This window comes from Lagopus muta, chromosome 22, assembly GCF_023343835.1.
Source record: "Lagopus muta isolate bLagMut1 chromosome 22, bLagMut1 primary, whole genome shotgun sequence".
NCBI classification, from domain to species: domain Eukaryota; kingdom Metazoa; phylum Chordata; class Aves; order Galliformes; family Phasianidae; genus Lagopus; species Lagopus muta.
The window spans coordinates 6,431,748-6,446,463 of record NC_064454.1 but is presented as its reverse complement, the minus strand read 5'-3'; positions in this window follow the sequence as shown (position 1 = coordinate 6,446,463).

Sequence of the window (14,716 nt, the reverse complement as noted above, 5' to 3'; positions counted from 1 at the left end):
CGCCAGCTGAGGAAGTGCATCTCTGCTGGAGGTCGCAGCCTGCCCAGTAGCTACCCTTTCCTCCTCCCAGGCACGGATGGTGAGCTTTTGGCTGCACCGCAGGCTCTTGTCACCTTTGCTTTGCCGTCTCATTGAATCCCATTTCTTTGCTGTTCTGTTGGTTGTTTTTGTTTCTTTCTGCGTATTGTCATTTTTCCCCTGGGTCCCATTGGTTTGCTTTCCTTTGTTCGCTTGGTTTTGCTTTCTCTACTGCTCCTTTGGCTTTGCTCTCCATTGTTAATTTCATGTTTGTTTGTGTTATTTGGTTTGCTTTCCTTTTTGTTGTTCATTCTGTTCCTTGGCTCTTGGTTTTCTGGTATTGCTTTGCTTTGTCCTACTTTCTACTTCGCTTCTTGTCTTTCATTCTGGTTTGTTTTGTTTGTTTGTTTTTTTTCCATGTTCTCCCCTTAGATTTTGTTAGCTTTGATATTGTCTCACTGTGTTGCTTTGAATTTTTTGCTTTGCTATATACTTGCAGACCATGCCCTTGCTTTTTTTTTGGTACTTTTTCCACCGGATTACTTGTCTCTTTTCCTTTTCCTTTTGGCTTTTGTTTCCTGCTCGGTTGGCTTTGCTTTCTACTGCTGATTTTTCTTTTTGGTTGGTTCTTTTTCTTTCCAGACCATGCCTTTGCATTATTTTCATCTGTTCTAAAAGTTAGTCTCCTCTTTTCTCCTCGATTTCTTTGGCTTTCATTACATTCCTCCTTCTTGCACTAACCTTGCCTTTCCTTACCTGATGTTAGACTTCTGTATTGTTCAGTCCTCTGTGTCCTTTGTGTCCTTGCCTCTGTCCTTGTCATGGACTGGAGGCTTTTCCTCAGATGCCTGGCAGCATCCATGCCCGGTAGCTACCCTGACCTCCTCCTCGGCATGACCACGAGCGCTTTCCCTTCCTCCAGAGAGATGTTTTGTCCTGCTTGCAGCCGCGGACTCCTCCACGGGCGCCAGCTGAGGAAGTGCATCTCTGCTGGAGGTCGCAGCCTGCCCAGTAGCTACCCTTTCCTCCTCCCAGGCACGGATGGTGAGCTTTTGGCTGCACCGCAGGCTCTTGTCACCTTTGCTTTGCCGTCTCATTGAATCCCATTTCTTTGCTGTTCTGTTGGTTGTTTTTGTTTCTTTCTGCGTATTGTCATTTTTCCCCTGGGTCCCATTGGTTTGCTTTCCTTTGTTCGCTTGGTTTTGCTTTCTCTACTGCTCCTTTGGCTTTGCTCTCCATTGTTAATTTCATGTTTGTTTGTGTTATTTGGTTTGCTTTCCTTTTTGTTGTTCATTCTGTTCCTTGGCTCTTGGTTTTCTGGCATTGTTCTGCTTTGTCCTCCTTTCTACTTCGCTTCTTGTCTTTTATTGTTATAGTTTATTTTTTTTTTCCACGTTCTCCCCTTAGATTTTGTTAGCTTTGATATTGTCTCACTGTGTTGCTTTGAATTTTTTGCTTTGCTATATACTTGCAGACCATGCCCTTGGTTTTTTTTGGTACTTTTTCCACCGGATTACTTGTCTCTTTTCCTTTTCCTTTTGGCTTTTGTTTCCTGCTCGGTTGGCTTTGCTTTCTACTGCTGATTTTTCTTTTTGGTTGGTTCTTTTTCTTTCCAGACCATGCCTTTGCATTATTTTCATCTGTTCTAAAAGTTAGTCTCCTCTTTTCTCCTCGATTTCTTTGGCTTTCATTACATTCCTCCTTCTTGCACTAACCTTGCCTTTCCTTACCTGATGTTAGACTTCTGTATTGTTCACTCATATATCCTTTGTGTCCTTGCCTCTGTCCTTGTCATGGACTGGAGGCTTTTCCTCGGGTGCCTGGCAGCATCCGTGCCCGGTAGCTACCCTGACCTCCTCCTCGGCATGACCATGAGCGCTTTCCCTTCCTCCAGAGAGATGTTTTGTCCTGCTTGCAGCCGCGGACTCCTCCACGGGCGCCAGCTGAGGAAGTGCATCTCTGCTGGAGGTCGCAGCCTGCCCAGTAGCTACCCTTTCCTCCTCCCAGGCACGGATGGTGAGCTTTTGGCTGCACCGCAGGCTCTTGTCACCTTTGCTTTGCCGTCTCATTGAATCCCATTTCTTTGCTGTTCTGTTGGTTGTTTTTGTTTCTTTCTGCGTATTGTCATTTTTCCCCTGGGTCCCATTGGTTTGCTTTCCTTTGTTCGCTTGGTTTTGCTTTCTCTACTGCTCCTTTGGCTTTGCTCTCCATTGTTAATTTCATGTTTGTTTGTGTTATTTGGTTTGCTTTCCTTTTTGTTGTTCATTCTGTTCCTTGGCTCTTGGTTTTCTGGCATTGCTTTGCTTTGTCCTACTTTCTATTTTGCTTCTTGTCTTTCATTCTGGTTTGTTTTGTTTGTTTGTTTTTTTTCCATGTTCTCCCCTTAGATTTTGTTAGCTTTGATATTGTTTCACTGTGTTGCTTTGAATTTTTTGCTTTGCTATATACTTGCAGACCATGCCCTTGCTTTTTTTTGGTACTTTTTCCACCGGATTACTTATCTCTTTTCCTTTTCCTTTTGGCTTTTGTTTCCTGCTCGGTTGGCTTTGCTTTCTACTGCTGATTTTTCTTTTTGGTTGGTTCTTTTTCTTTCCAGACCATGCCTTTGCATTATTTTCATCTGTTCTAAAAGTTAGTCTCCTCTTTTCTCCTCGATTTCTTTGGCTTTCATTACATTCCTCCTTCTTGCACTAACCTTGCCTTTCCTTACCTGATGTTAGACTTCTGTATTGTTCACTCATATATCCTTTGTGTCCTTGCCTCTGTCCTTGTCATGGACTGGAGGCTTTTCCTGACGTGCCTGGCATCATCCGTGCCCGGTAGCTACCCTGTCCTCCTCCTCGGCATGACCACGAGCGCTTTCCCTTCCTCCAGAGAGATGTTTTGTCCTGCTTGCAGCCGCGGACTCCTCCACGGGCACCAGCTGAGGAAGTGCATCTCTGCTGGAGGTTGCAGCCTGCCCAGTAGCTACCCTTTCCTCCTCCCAGGCACGGATGATGAGCTTTTGGCTGCACCGCAGGCTCTCGTCACCTTTGCTTTGCCGTCTCATTGAATCCCATTTCTTTGCTGTTCTGTTGGTTGTTTTTGTTTCTTTCTGCGTATTGTCGTTTTTCCCCTGGGTCCCATTGGTTTTCTTTCCTTTGTTCGCTTGGTTTTGCTTTCTCTACTGCTCCTTTGGCTTTGCTCTCCATTGTTAATTTCATGTTTGTTTGTGTTATTTGGTTTGCTTTCCTTTTTGTTGTTCATTCTGTTCCTTGGCTCTTGGTTTTCTGGCATTGCTTTGCTTTGTCCTACTTTCTATTTTGCTTCTTGTCTTTCATTCTGGTTTGTTTTGTTTGTTTTTCTTTTCCATGTTCTCCCCTTAGATTTTGTTAGCTTTGATATTGTCTCACTGTGTTGCTTTGAATTTTTTGCTTTGCTGTATACTTGCAGACCATGCCCTTGGTTTTTTTTGGTACTTTTTCCACCGGATTACTTGTCTCTTTTCCTTTTCCTTTTGGCTTTTGTTTCCTGCTCGGTTGGCTTTGCTTTCTACTGCTGATTTTTCTTTTTGGTTGGTTCTTTTTCTTTCCAGACCATGCCTTTGCATTATTTTCATCTGTTCTAAAAGTTAGTCTCCTCTTTTCTCCTCGATTTCTTTGGCTTTCATTACATTCCTCCTTCTTGCACTAACCTTGCCTTTCCTTACCTGATGTTAGACTTCTGTATTGTTCACTCATATATCCTTTGTGTCCTAGACTCTGTCCTTGTCATGGACTGGAGGCTTTTCCTGAGATGCCTGGCATCATCCGTGCCCGGTAGATACCCTGTCCTCCTCCTCGGCATGACCACGAGCGCTTTCCCTTCCTCCAGAGAGATGTTTTGTCCTGCTTGCAGCCGCGGACTCCTCCACGGGCGCCAGCTGAGGAAGTGCATCTCTGCTGGAGGTCGCAGCCTGCCCAGTAGCTACCCTTTCCTCCTCCCAGGCACGGATGGTGAGCTTTTGGCTGCACCGCAGGCTCTTGTCACCTTTGCTTTGCCGTCTCATTGAATCCCATTTCTTTGCTGTTCTGTTGGTTGTTTTTGTTTCTTTCTGCGTATTGTCATTTTTCCCCTGGGTCCCATTGGTTTGCTTTCCTTTGTTCGCTTGGTTTTGCTTTCTCTACTGCTCCTTTGGCTTTGCTCTCCATTGTTAATTTCATGTTTGTTTGTGTTATTTGGTTTGCTTTCCTTTTTGTTGTTCATTCTGTTCCTTGGCTCTTGGTTTTCTGGCATTGTTTTGCTTTGTCCTACTTTCTATTTTGCTTCTTGTCTTTCATTCTGGTTTGTTTTGTTTGTTTGTTTGTTTTCCATGTTCTCCCCTTAGATTTTGTTAGCTTTGATATTGTCTCACTGTGTTGCTTTGAATTTTTTGCTTTGCTATATACTTGCAGACCATGCCCTTGGTTTTTTTTGGTACTTTTTCCACCGGATTACTTGTCTCTTTTCCTTTTCCTTTTGGCTTTTGTTTCCTGCTCGGTTGGCTTTGCTTTCTACTGCTGATTTTTCTTTTTGGTTGGTTCTTTTTCTTTCCAGACCATGCCTTTGCATTATTTTCATCTGTTCTAAAAGTTAGTCTCCTCTTTTCTCCTCGATTTCTTTGGCTTTCATTACATTCCTCCTTCTTGCACTAACCTTGCCTTTTCTTACCTGATGTTAGACTTCTGTATTGTTCACTCATATATCCTTTGTGTCCTAGCCTCTGTCCTTGTCATGGACTGGAGGCTTTTCCTGAGGTGCCTGGCATCATCCGTGCCCGGTAGCTACCCTGTCCTCCTCCTCGGCATGACCACGAGCGCTTTCCCTTCCTCCAGAGAGATGTTTTGTCCTGCTTGCAGCCGCGGACTCCTCCACGGGCGCCAGCTGAGGAAGTGCATCTCTGCTGGAGGTCGCAGCCTGCCCAGTAGCTACCCTTTCCTCCTCCCAGGCACGGATGGTGAGCTTTTGGCTGCACCGCAGGCTCTTGTCACCTTTGCTTTGCCGTCTCATTGAATCCCATTTCTTTGCTGTTCTGTTGGTTGGTTTTGTTTCTTTCTGCGTATTGTCATTTTTCCCCTGGGTCCCATTGGTTTGCTTTCCTTTGTTCGCTTGGTTTTGCTTTCTCTACTGCTCCTTTGGCTTTGCTCTCCATTGTTAATTTCATGTTTGTTTTGTTTTTCTGGTTTGCTTTCCTTTTTGTTGTTCATTATGTTCCTTGGCTCTTGGTTTTCCGGCATTGTTCTGCTTTGTCCTCCTTTCTACTTCGCTTCTTGTCTTTTATTGTTATAGTTTATTTTTTTTTTCCATGTTCTCCCCTTAGATTTTGTTAGCTTTGATATTGTCTCACTGTGTTGCTTTGAATTTTTTGCTTTGCTATGTACTTGCAGACCATGCCCTTGGTTTTTTTTGGTACTTTTTCCACCGGATTACTTGTCTCTTTTCCTTTTCCTTTTGGCTTTTGTTTCCTGCTCGGTTGGCTTTGCTTTCTACTGCTGATTTTTCTTTTTGGTTGGTTCTTTTTCTTTCCAGACCATGCCTTTGCATTATTTTCATCTGTTCTAAAAGTTAGTCTCCTCTTTTCTCCTCGATTTCTTTGGCTTTCATTACATTCCTCCTTCTTGCACTAACCTTGCCTTTTCTTACCTGATGTTAGACTTCTGTATTGTTCACTCATATATCCTTTGTGTCCTTGCCTCTGTCCTTGTCATGGACTGGAGGCTTTTCCTGAGGTGCCTGGCATCATCCGTGCCCGGTAGCTACCCTGTCCTCCTCCTCGGCATGACCACGAGCGCTTTCCCTTCCTCCAGAGAGATGTTTTGTCCTGCTTGCAGCCGCGGACTCCTCCACGGGCGCCAGCTGAGGAAGTGCATCTCTGCTGGAGGTCGCAGCCTGCCCAGTAGCTACCCTTTCCTCCTCCCAGGCACGGATGGTGAGCTTTTGGCTGCACCGCAGGCTCTTGTCACCTTTGCTTTGCCGTCTCATTGAATCCCATTTCTTTGCTGTTCTGTTGGTTGTTTTTGTTTCTTTCTGCGTATTGTCATTTTTCCCCTGGGTCCCATTGGTTTGCTTTCCTTTGTTCGCTTGGTTTTGCTTTCTCTACTGCTCCTTTGGCTTTGCTCTCCATTGTTAATTTCATGTTTGTTTGTGTTATTTGGTTTGCTTTCCTTTTTGTTGTTCATTCTGTTCCTTGGCTCTTGGTTTTCTGGTATTGCTTTGCTTTGTCCTACTTTCTACTTCGCTTCTTGTCTTTCATTCTGGTTTGTTTTGTTTGTTTGTTTTTTTTCCATGTTCTCCCCTTAGATTTTGTTAGCTTTGATATTGTCTCACTGTGTTGCTTTGAATTTTTTGCTTTGCTATATACTTGCAGACCATGCCCTTGCTTTTTTTTTGGTACTTTTTCCACCGGATTACTTGTCTCTTTTCCTTTTCCTTTTGGCTTTTGTTTCCTGCTCGGTTGGCTTTGCTTTCTACTGCTGATTTTTCTTTTTGGTTGGTTCTTTTTCTTTCCAGACCATGCCTTTGCATTATTTTCATCTGTTCTAAAAGTTAGTCTCCTCTTTTCTCCTCGATTTCTTTGGCTTTCATTACATTCCTCCTTCTTGCACTAACCTTGCCTTTCCTTACCTGATGTTAGACTTCTGTATTGTTCAGTCCTCTGTGTCCTTTGTGTCCTTGCCTCTGTCCTTGTCATGGACTGGAGGCTTTTCCTCAGATGCCTGGCAGCATCCATGCCCGGTAGCTACCCTGACCTCCTCCTCGGCATGACCACGAGCGCTTTCCCTTCCTCCAGAGAGATGTTTTGTCCTGCTTGCAGCCGCGGACTCCTCCACGGGCGCCAGCTGAGGAAGTGCATCTCTGCTGGAGGTCGCAGCCTGCCCAGTAGCTACCCTTTCCTCCTCCCAGGCACGGATGGTGAGCTTTTGGCTGCACCGCAGGCTCTTGTCACCTTTGCTTTGCCGTCTCATTGAATCCCATTTCTTTGCTGTTCTGTTGGTTGTTTTTGTTTCTTTCTGCGTATTGTCATTTTTCCCCTGGGTCCCATTGGTTTGCTTTCCTTTGTTCGCTTGGTTTTGCTTTCTCTACTGCTCCTTTGGCTTTGCTCTCCATTGTTAATTTCATGTTTGTTTGTGTTATTTGGTTTGCTTTCCTTTTTGTTGTTCATTCTGTTCCTTGGCTCTTGGTTTTCTGGCATTGTTCTGCTTTGTCCTCCTTTCTACTTCGCTTCTTGTCTTTTATTGTTATAGTTTATTTTTTTTTTCCACGTTCTCCCCTTAGATTTTGTTAGCTTTGATATTGTCTCACTGTGTTGCTTTGAATTTTTTGCTTTGCTATATACTTGCAGACCATGCCCTTGGTTTTTTTTGGTACTTTTTCCACCGGATTACTTGTCTCTTTTCCTTTTCCTTTTGGCTTTTGTTTCCTGCTCGGTTGGCTTTGCTTTCTACTGCTGATTTTTCTTTTTGGTTGGTTCTTTTTCTTTCCAGACCATGCCTTTGCATTATTTTCATCTGTTCTAAAAGTTAGTCTCCTCTTTTCTCCTCTATTTCTTTGGCTTTCATTACATTCCTCCTTCTTCTACTTACCTTGCCTTTCCTTACCTGATGTTAGCCCTCTGGTTCTTCATTCCTCGGTGTCCTTTGTGTCCTAGCCTCTGTCCTTGTCATGGACTGGAGGCTTTTCCTCGGGTGCCTGGCATCATCCGTGCCCGGTAGCTACCCTGACCTCCTCCTCGGCATGACCATGAGCGCTTTCCCTTCCTCCAGAGAGATGTTTTGTCCTGCTTGCAGCCGCGGACTCCTCCACGGGCGCCAGCTGAGGAAGTGCATCTCTGCTGGAGGTCGCAGCCTGCCCAGTAGCTACCCTTTCCTCCTCCCAGGCACGGATGGTGAGCTTTTGGCTGCACCGCAGGCTCTTGTCACCTTTGCTTTGCCGTCTCATTGAATCCCATTTCTTTGCTGTTCTGTTGGTTGTTTTTGTTTCTTTCTGCGTATTGTCATTTTTCCCCTGGGTCCCATTGGTTTGCTTTCCTTTGTTCGCTTGGTTTTGCTTTCTCTACTGCTCCTTTGGCTTTGCTCTCCATTGTTAATTTCATGTTTGTTTGTGTTATTTGGTTTGCTTTCCTTTTTGTTGTTCATTCTGTTCCTTGGCTCTTGGTTTTCTGGCATTGTTTTGCTTTGTCCTACTTTCTATTTTGCTTCTTGTCTTTCATTCTGGTTTGTTTTGTTTGTTTGTTTGTTTTCCATGTTCTCCCCTTAGATTTTGTTAGCTTTGATATTGTCTCACTGTGTTGCTTTGAATTTTTTGCTTTGCTATATACTTGCAGACCATGCCCTTGCTTTTTTTTTGGTACTTTTTCCACCGGATTACTTGTCTCTTTTCCTTTTCCTTTTGGCTTTTGTTTCCTGCTCGGTTGGCTTTGCTTTCTACTGCTGATTTTTCTTTTTGGTTGGTTCTTTTTCTTTCCAGACCATGCCTTTGCATTATTTTCATCTGTTCTAAAAGTTAGTCTCCTCTTTTCTCCTCGATTTCTTTGGCTTTCATTACATTCCTCCTTCTTGCACTAACCTTGCCTTTCCTTACCTGATGTTAGACTTCTGTATTGTTCAGTCCTCTGTGTCCTTTGTGTCCTTGCCTCTGTCCTTGTCATGGACTGGAGGCTTTTCCTCAGATGCCTGGCAGCATCCATGCCCGGTAGCTACCCTGACCTCCTCCTCGGCATGACCACGAGCGCTTTCCCTTCCTCCAGAGAGATGTTTTGTCCTGCTTGCAGCCGCGGACTCCTCCACGGGCGCCAGCTGAGGAAGTGCATCTCTGCTGGAGGTCGCAGCCTGCCCAGTAGCTACCCTTTCCTCCTCCCAGGCACGGATGGTGAGCTTTTGGCTGCACCGCAGGCTCTTGTCACCTTTGCTTTGCCGTCTCATTGAATCCCATTTCTTTGCTGTTCTGTTGGTTGTTTTTGTTTCTTTCTGCGTATTGTCATTTTTCCCCTGGGTCCCATTGGTTTGCTTTCCTTTGTTCGCTTGGTTTTGCTTTCTCTACTGCTCCTTTGGCTTTGCTCTCCATTGTTAATTTCATGTTTGTTTGTGTTATTTGGTTTGCTTTCCTTTTTGTTGTTCATTCTGTTCCTTGGCTCTTGGTTTTCTGGCATTGTTCTGCTTTGTCCTCCTTTCTACTTCGCTTCTTGTCTTTTATTGTTATAGTTTATTTTTTTTTTCCACGTTCTCCCCTTAGATTTTGTTAGCTTTGATATTGTCTCACTGTGTTGCTTTGAATTTTTTGCTTTGCTATATACTTGCAGACCATGCCCTTGGTTTTTTTTGGTACTTTTTCCACCGGATTACTTGTCTCTTTTCCTTTTCCTTTTGGCTTTTGTTTCCTGCTCGGTTGGCTTTGCTTTCTACTGCTGATTTTTCTTTTTGGTTGGTTCTTTTTCTTTCCAGACCATGCCTTTGCATTATTTTCATCTGTTCTAAAAGTTAGTCTCCTCTTTTCTCCTCTATTTCTTTGGCTTTCATTACATTCCTCCTTCTTCTACTTACCTTGCCTTTCCTTACCTGATGTTAGCCCTCTGGTTCTTCATTCCTCGGTGTCCTTTGTGTCCTAGCCTCTGTCCTTGTCATGGACTGGAGGCTTTTCCTCGGGTGCCTGGCATCATCCGTGCCCGGTAGCTACCCTGACCTCCTCCTCGGCATGACCATGAGCGCTTTCCCTTCCTCCAGAGAGATGTTTTGTCCTGCTTGCAGCCGCGGACTCCTCCACGGGCGCCAGCTGAGGAAGTGCATCTCTGCTGGAGGTCGCAGCCTGCCCAGTAGCTACCCTTTCCTCCTCCCAGGCACGGATGGTGAGCTTTTGGCTGCACCGCAGGCTCTTGTCACCTTTGCTTTGCCGTCTCATTGAATCCCATTTCTTTGCTGTTCTGTTGGTTGTTTTTGTTTCTTTCTGCGTATTGTCATTTTTCCCCTGGGTCCCATTGGTTTGCTTTCCTTTGTTCGCTTGGTTTTGCTTTCTCTACTGCTCCTTTGGCTTTGCTCTCCATTGTTAATTTCATGTTTGTTTGTGTTATTTGGTTTGCTTTCCTTTTTGTTGTTCATTCTGTTCCTTGGCTCTTGGTTTTCTGGCATTGTTTTGCTTTGTCCTACTTTCTATTTTGCTTCTTGTCTTTCATTCTGGTTTGTTTTGTTTGTTTGTTTGTTTTCCATGTTCTCCCCTTAGATTTTGTTAGCTTTGATATTGTTTCACTGTGTTGCTTTGAATTTTTTGCTTTGCTATATACTTGCAGACCATGCCCTTGCTTTTTTTTGGTACTTTTTCCACCGGATTACTTATCTCTTTTCCTTTTCCTTTTGGCTTTTGTTTCCTGCTCGGTTGGCTTTGCTTTCTACTGCTGATTTTTCTTTTTGGTTGGTTCTTTTTCTTTCCAGACCATGCCTTTGCATTATTTTCATCTGTTCTAAAAGTTAGTCTCCTCTTTTCTCCTCGATTTCTTTGGCTTTCATTACATTCCTCCTTCTTGCACTAACCTTGCCTTTCCTTACCTGATGTTAGACTTCTGTATTGTTCACTCATATATCCTTTGTGTCCTTGCCTCTGTCCTTGTCATGGACTGGAGGCTTTTCCTGAGGTGCCTGGCATCATCCGTGCCCGGTAGCTACCCTGTCCTCCTCCTCGGCATGACCACGAGCGCTTTCCCTTCCTCCAGAGAGATGTTTTGTCCTGCTTGCAGCCGCGGACTCCTCCACGGGCACCAGCTGAGGAAGTGCATCTCTGCTGGAGGTTGCAGCCTGCCCAGTAGCTACCCTTTCCTCCTCCCAGGCACGGATGATGAGCTTTTGGCTGCACCGCAGGCTCTCGTCACCTTTGCTTTGCCGTCTCATTGAATCCCATTTCTTTGCTGTTCTGTTGGTTGTTTTTGTTTCTTTCTGCGTATTGTCGTTTTTCCCCTGGGTCCCATTGGTTTTCTTTCCTTTGTTCGCTTGGTTTTGCTTTCTCTACTGCTCCTTTGGCTTTGCTCTCCATTGTTAATTTCATGTTTGTTTGTGTTATTTGCTTTGCTTTCCTTTTTGTTGTTCATTCTGTTCCTTGGCTCTTGGTTTTCTGGCATTGCTTTGCTTTGTCCTACTTTCTATTTTGCTTCTTGTCTTTCATTCTGGTTTGTTTTGTTTGTTTTTCTTTTCCATGTTCTCCCCTTAGATTTTGTTAGCTTTGATATTGTCTCACTGTGTTGCTTTGAATTTTTTGCTTTGCTGTATACTTGCAGACCATGCCCTTGGTTTTTTTTGGTACTTTTTCCACCGGATTACTTGTCTCTTTTCCTTTTCCTTTTGGCTTTTGTTTCCTGCTCGGTTGGCTTTGCTTTCTACTGCTGATTTTTCTTTTTGGTTGGTTCTTTTTCTTTCCAGACCATGCCTTTGCATTATTTTCATCTGTTCTAAAAGTTAGTCTCCTCTTTTCTCCTCGATTTCTTTGGCTTTCATTACATTCCTCCTTCTTGCACTAACCTTGCCTTTCCTTACCTGATGTTAGACTTCTGTATTGTTCACTCATATATCCTTTGTGTCCTAGACTCTGTCCTTGTCATGGACTGGAGGCTTTTCCTGAGATGCCTGGCATCATCCGTGCCCGGTAGATACCCTGTCCTCCTCCTCGGCATGACCACGAGCGCTTTCCCTTCCTCCAGAGAGATGTTTTGTCCTGCTTGCAGCCGCGGACTCCTCCACGGGCGCCAGCTGAGGAAGTGCATCTCTGCTGGAGGTCGCAGCCTGCCCAGTAGCTACCCTTTCCTCCTCCCAGGCACGGATGGTGAGCTTTTGGCTGCACCGCAGGCTCTTGTCACCTTTGCTTTGCCGTCTCATTGAATCCCATTTCTTTGCTGTTCTGTTGGTTGTTTTTGTTTCTTTCTGCGTATTGTCATTTTTCCCCTGGGTCCCATTGGTTTGCTTTCCTTTGTTCGCTTGGTTTTGCTTTCTCTACTGCTCCTTTGGCTTTGCTCTCCATTGTTAATTTCATGTTTGTTTGTGTTATTTGGTTTGCTTTCCTTTTTGTTGTTCATTCTGTTCCTTGGCTCTTGGTTTTCTGGCATTGTTTTGCTTTGTCCTACTTTCTATTTTGCTTCTTGTCTTTCATTCTGGTTTGTTTTGTTTGTTTGTTTGTTTTCCATGTTCTCCCCTTAGATTTTGTTAGCTTTGATATTGTCTCACTGTGTTGCTTTGAATTTTTTGCTTTGCTATATACTTGCAGACCATGCCCTTGGTTTTTTTTGGTACTTTTTCCACCGGATTACTTGTCTCTTTTCCTTTTCCTTTTGGCTTTTGTTTCCTGCTCGGTTGGCTTTGCTTTCTACTGCTGATTTTTCTTTTTGGTTGGTTCTTTTTCTTTCCAGACCATGCCTTTGCATTATTTTCATCTGTTCTAAAAGTTAGTCTCCTCTTTTCTCCTCGATTTCTTTGGCTTTCATTACATTCCTCCTTCTTGCACTAACCTTGCCTTTTCTTACCTGATGTTAGACTTCTGTATTGTTCACTCATATATCCTTTGTGTCCTTGCCTCTGTCCTTGTCATGGACTGGAGGCTTTTCCTGAGGTGCCTGGCATCATCCGTGCCCGGTAGCTACCCTGTCCTCCTCCTCGGCATGACCACGAGCGCTTTCCCTTCCTCCAGAGAGATGTTTTGTCCTGCTTGCAGCCGCGGACTCCTCCACGGGCGCCAGCTGAGGAAGTGCATCTCTGCTGGAGGTCGCAGCCTGCCCAGTAGCTACCCTTTCCTCCTCCCAGGCACGGATGGTGAGCTTTTGGCTGCACCGCAGGCTCTTGTCACCTTTGCTTTGCCGTCTCATTGAATCCCATTTCTTTGCTGTTCTGTTGGTTGGTTTTGTTTCTTTCTGCGTATTGTCATTTTTCCCCTGGGTCCCATTGGTTTGCTTTCCTTTGTTCGCTTGGTTTTGCTTTCTCTACTGCTCCTTTGGCTTTGCTCTCCATTGTTAATTTCATGTTTGTTTTGTTTTTCTGGTTTGCTTTCCTTTTTGTTGTTCATTATGTTCCTTGGCTCTTGGTTTTCCGGCATTGTTCTGCTTTGTCCTCCTTTCTACTTCGCTTCTTGTCTTTTATTGTTATAGTTTATTTTTTTTTTCCACGTTCTCCCCTTAGATTTTGTTAGCTTTGATATTGTCTCACTGTGTTGCTTTGAATTTTTTGCTTTGCTATATACTTGCAGACCATGCCCTTGGTTTTTTTTGGTACTTTTTCCACCGGATTACTTGTCTCTTTTCCTTTTCCTTTTGGCTTTTGTTTCCTGCTCGGTTGGCTTTGCTTTCTACTGCTGATTTTTCTTTTTGGTTGGTTCTTTTTCTTTCCAGACCATGCCTTTGCATTATTTTCATCTGTTCTAAAAGTTAGTCTCCTCTTTTCTCCTCGATTTCTTTGGCTTTCATTACATTCCTCCTTCTTGCACTAACCTTGCCTTTCCTTACCTGATGTTAGACTTCTGTATTGTTCACTCATATATCCTTTGTGTCCTTGCCTCTGTCCTTGTCATGGACTGGAGGCTTTTCCTGAGGTGCCTGGCATCATCCATGCCCGGTAGCTACCCTGTCCTCCTCCTCGGCATGACCACGAGTGCTTTCCCTTCCTCCAGAGAGATGTTTTGTCCTGCTTGCAGCCGCGGACTCCTCCACGGGCGCCAGCTGAGGAAGTGCATCTCTGCTGGAGGTCGCAGCCTGCCCAGTAGCTACCCTTTCCTCCTCCCAGGCACGGATGGTGAGCTTTTGGCTGCACCGCAGGCTCTTGTCACCTTTGCTTTGCCGTCTCATTGAATCCCATTTCTTTGCTGTTCTGTTGGTTGTTTTTGTTTCTTTCTGCGTATTGTCGTTTTTCCCCTGGGTCCCATTGGTTTGCTTTCCTTTGTTCGCTTGGTTTTGCTTTCTCTACTGCTCCTTTGGCTTTGCTCTCCATTGTTAATTTCATGTTTGTTTGTGTTATTTGGTTTGCTTTCCTTTTTGTTGTTCATTCTGTTCCTTGGCTCTTGGTTTTCTGGTATTGCTTTGCTTTGTCCTACTTTCTACTTCGCTTCTTGTCTTTCATTCTGGTTTGTTTTGTTTGTTTTTTTTTTCCATGTTCTCCCCTTAGATTTTGTTAGCTTTGATATTGTCTCACTGTGTTGCTTTGAATTTTTTGCTTTGCTATGTACTTGCAGACCATGCCCTTGCTTTTTTTTGGTACTTTTTCCACCGGATTACTTGTCTCTTTTCCTTTTCCTTTTGGCTTTTGTTTCCTGCTCGGTTGGCTTTGCTTTCTACTGCTGATTTTTCTTTTTGGTTGGTTCTTTTTCTTTCCAGACCATGCCTTTGCATTATTTTCATCTGTTCTAAAAGTTAGTCTCCTCTTTTCTCCTCGATTTCTTTGGCTTTCATTACATTCCTCCTTCTTGCACTAACCTTGCCTTTCCTTACCTGATGTTAGACTTCTGTATTGTTCAGTCCTCTGTGTCCTTTGTGTCCTTGCCTCTGTCCTTGTCATGGACTGGAGGCTTTTCCTCAGATGCCTGGCAGCATCCATGCCCGGTAGCTACCCTGACCTCCTCCTCGGCATGACCACGAGCGCTTTCCCTTCCTCCAGAGAGATGTTTTGTCCTGCTTGCAGCCGCGGACTCCTCCACGGGCGCCAGCTGAGGAAGTGCATCTCTGCTGGAGGTCGCAGCCTGCCCAGTA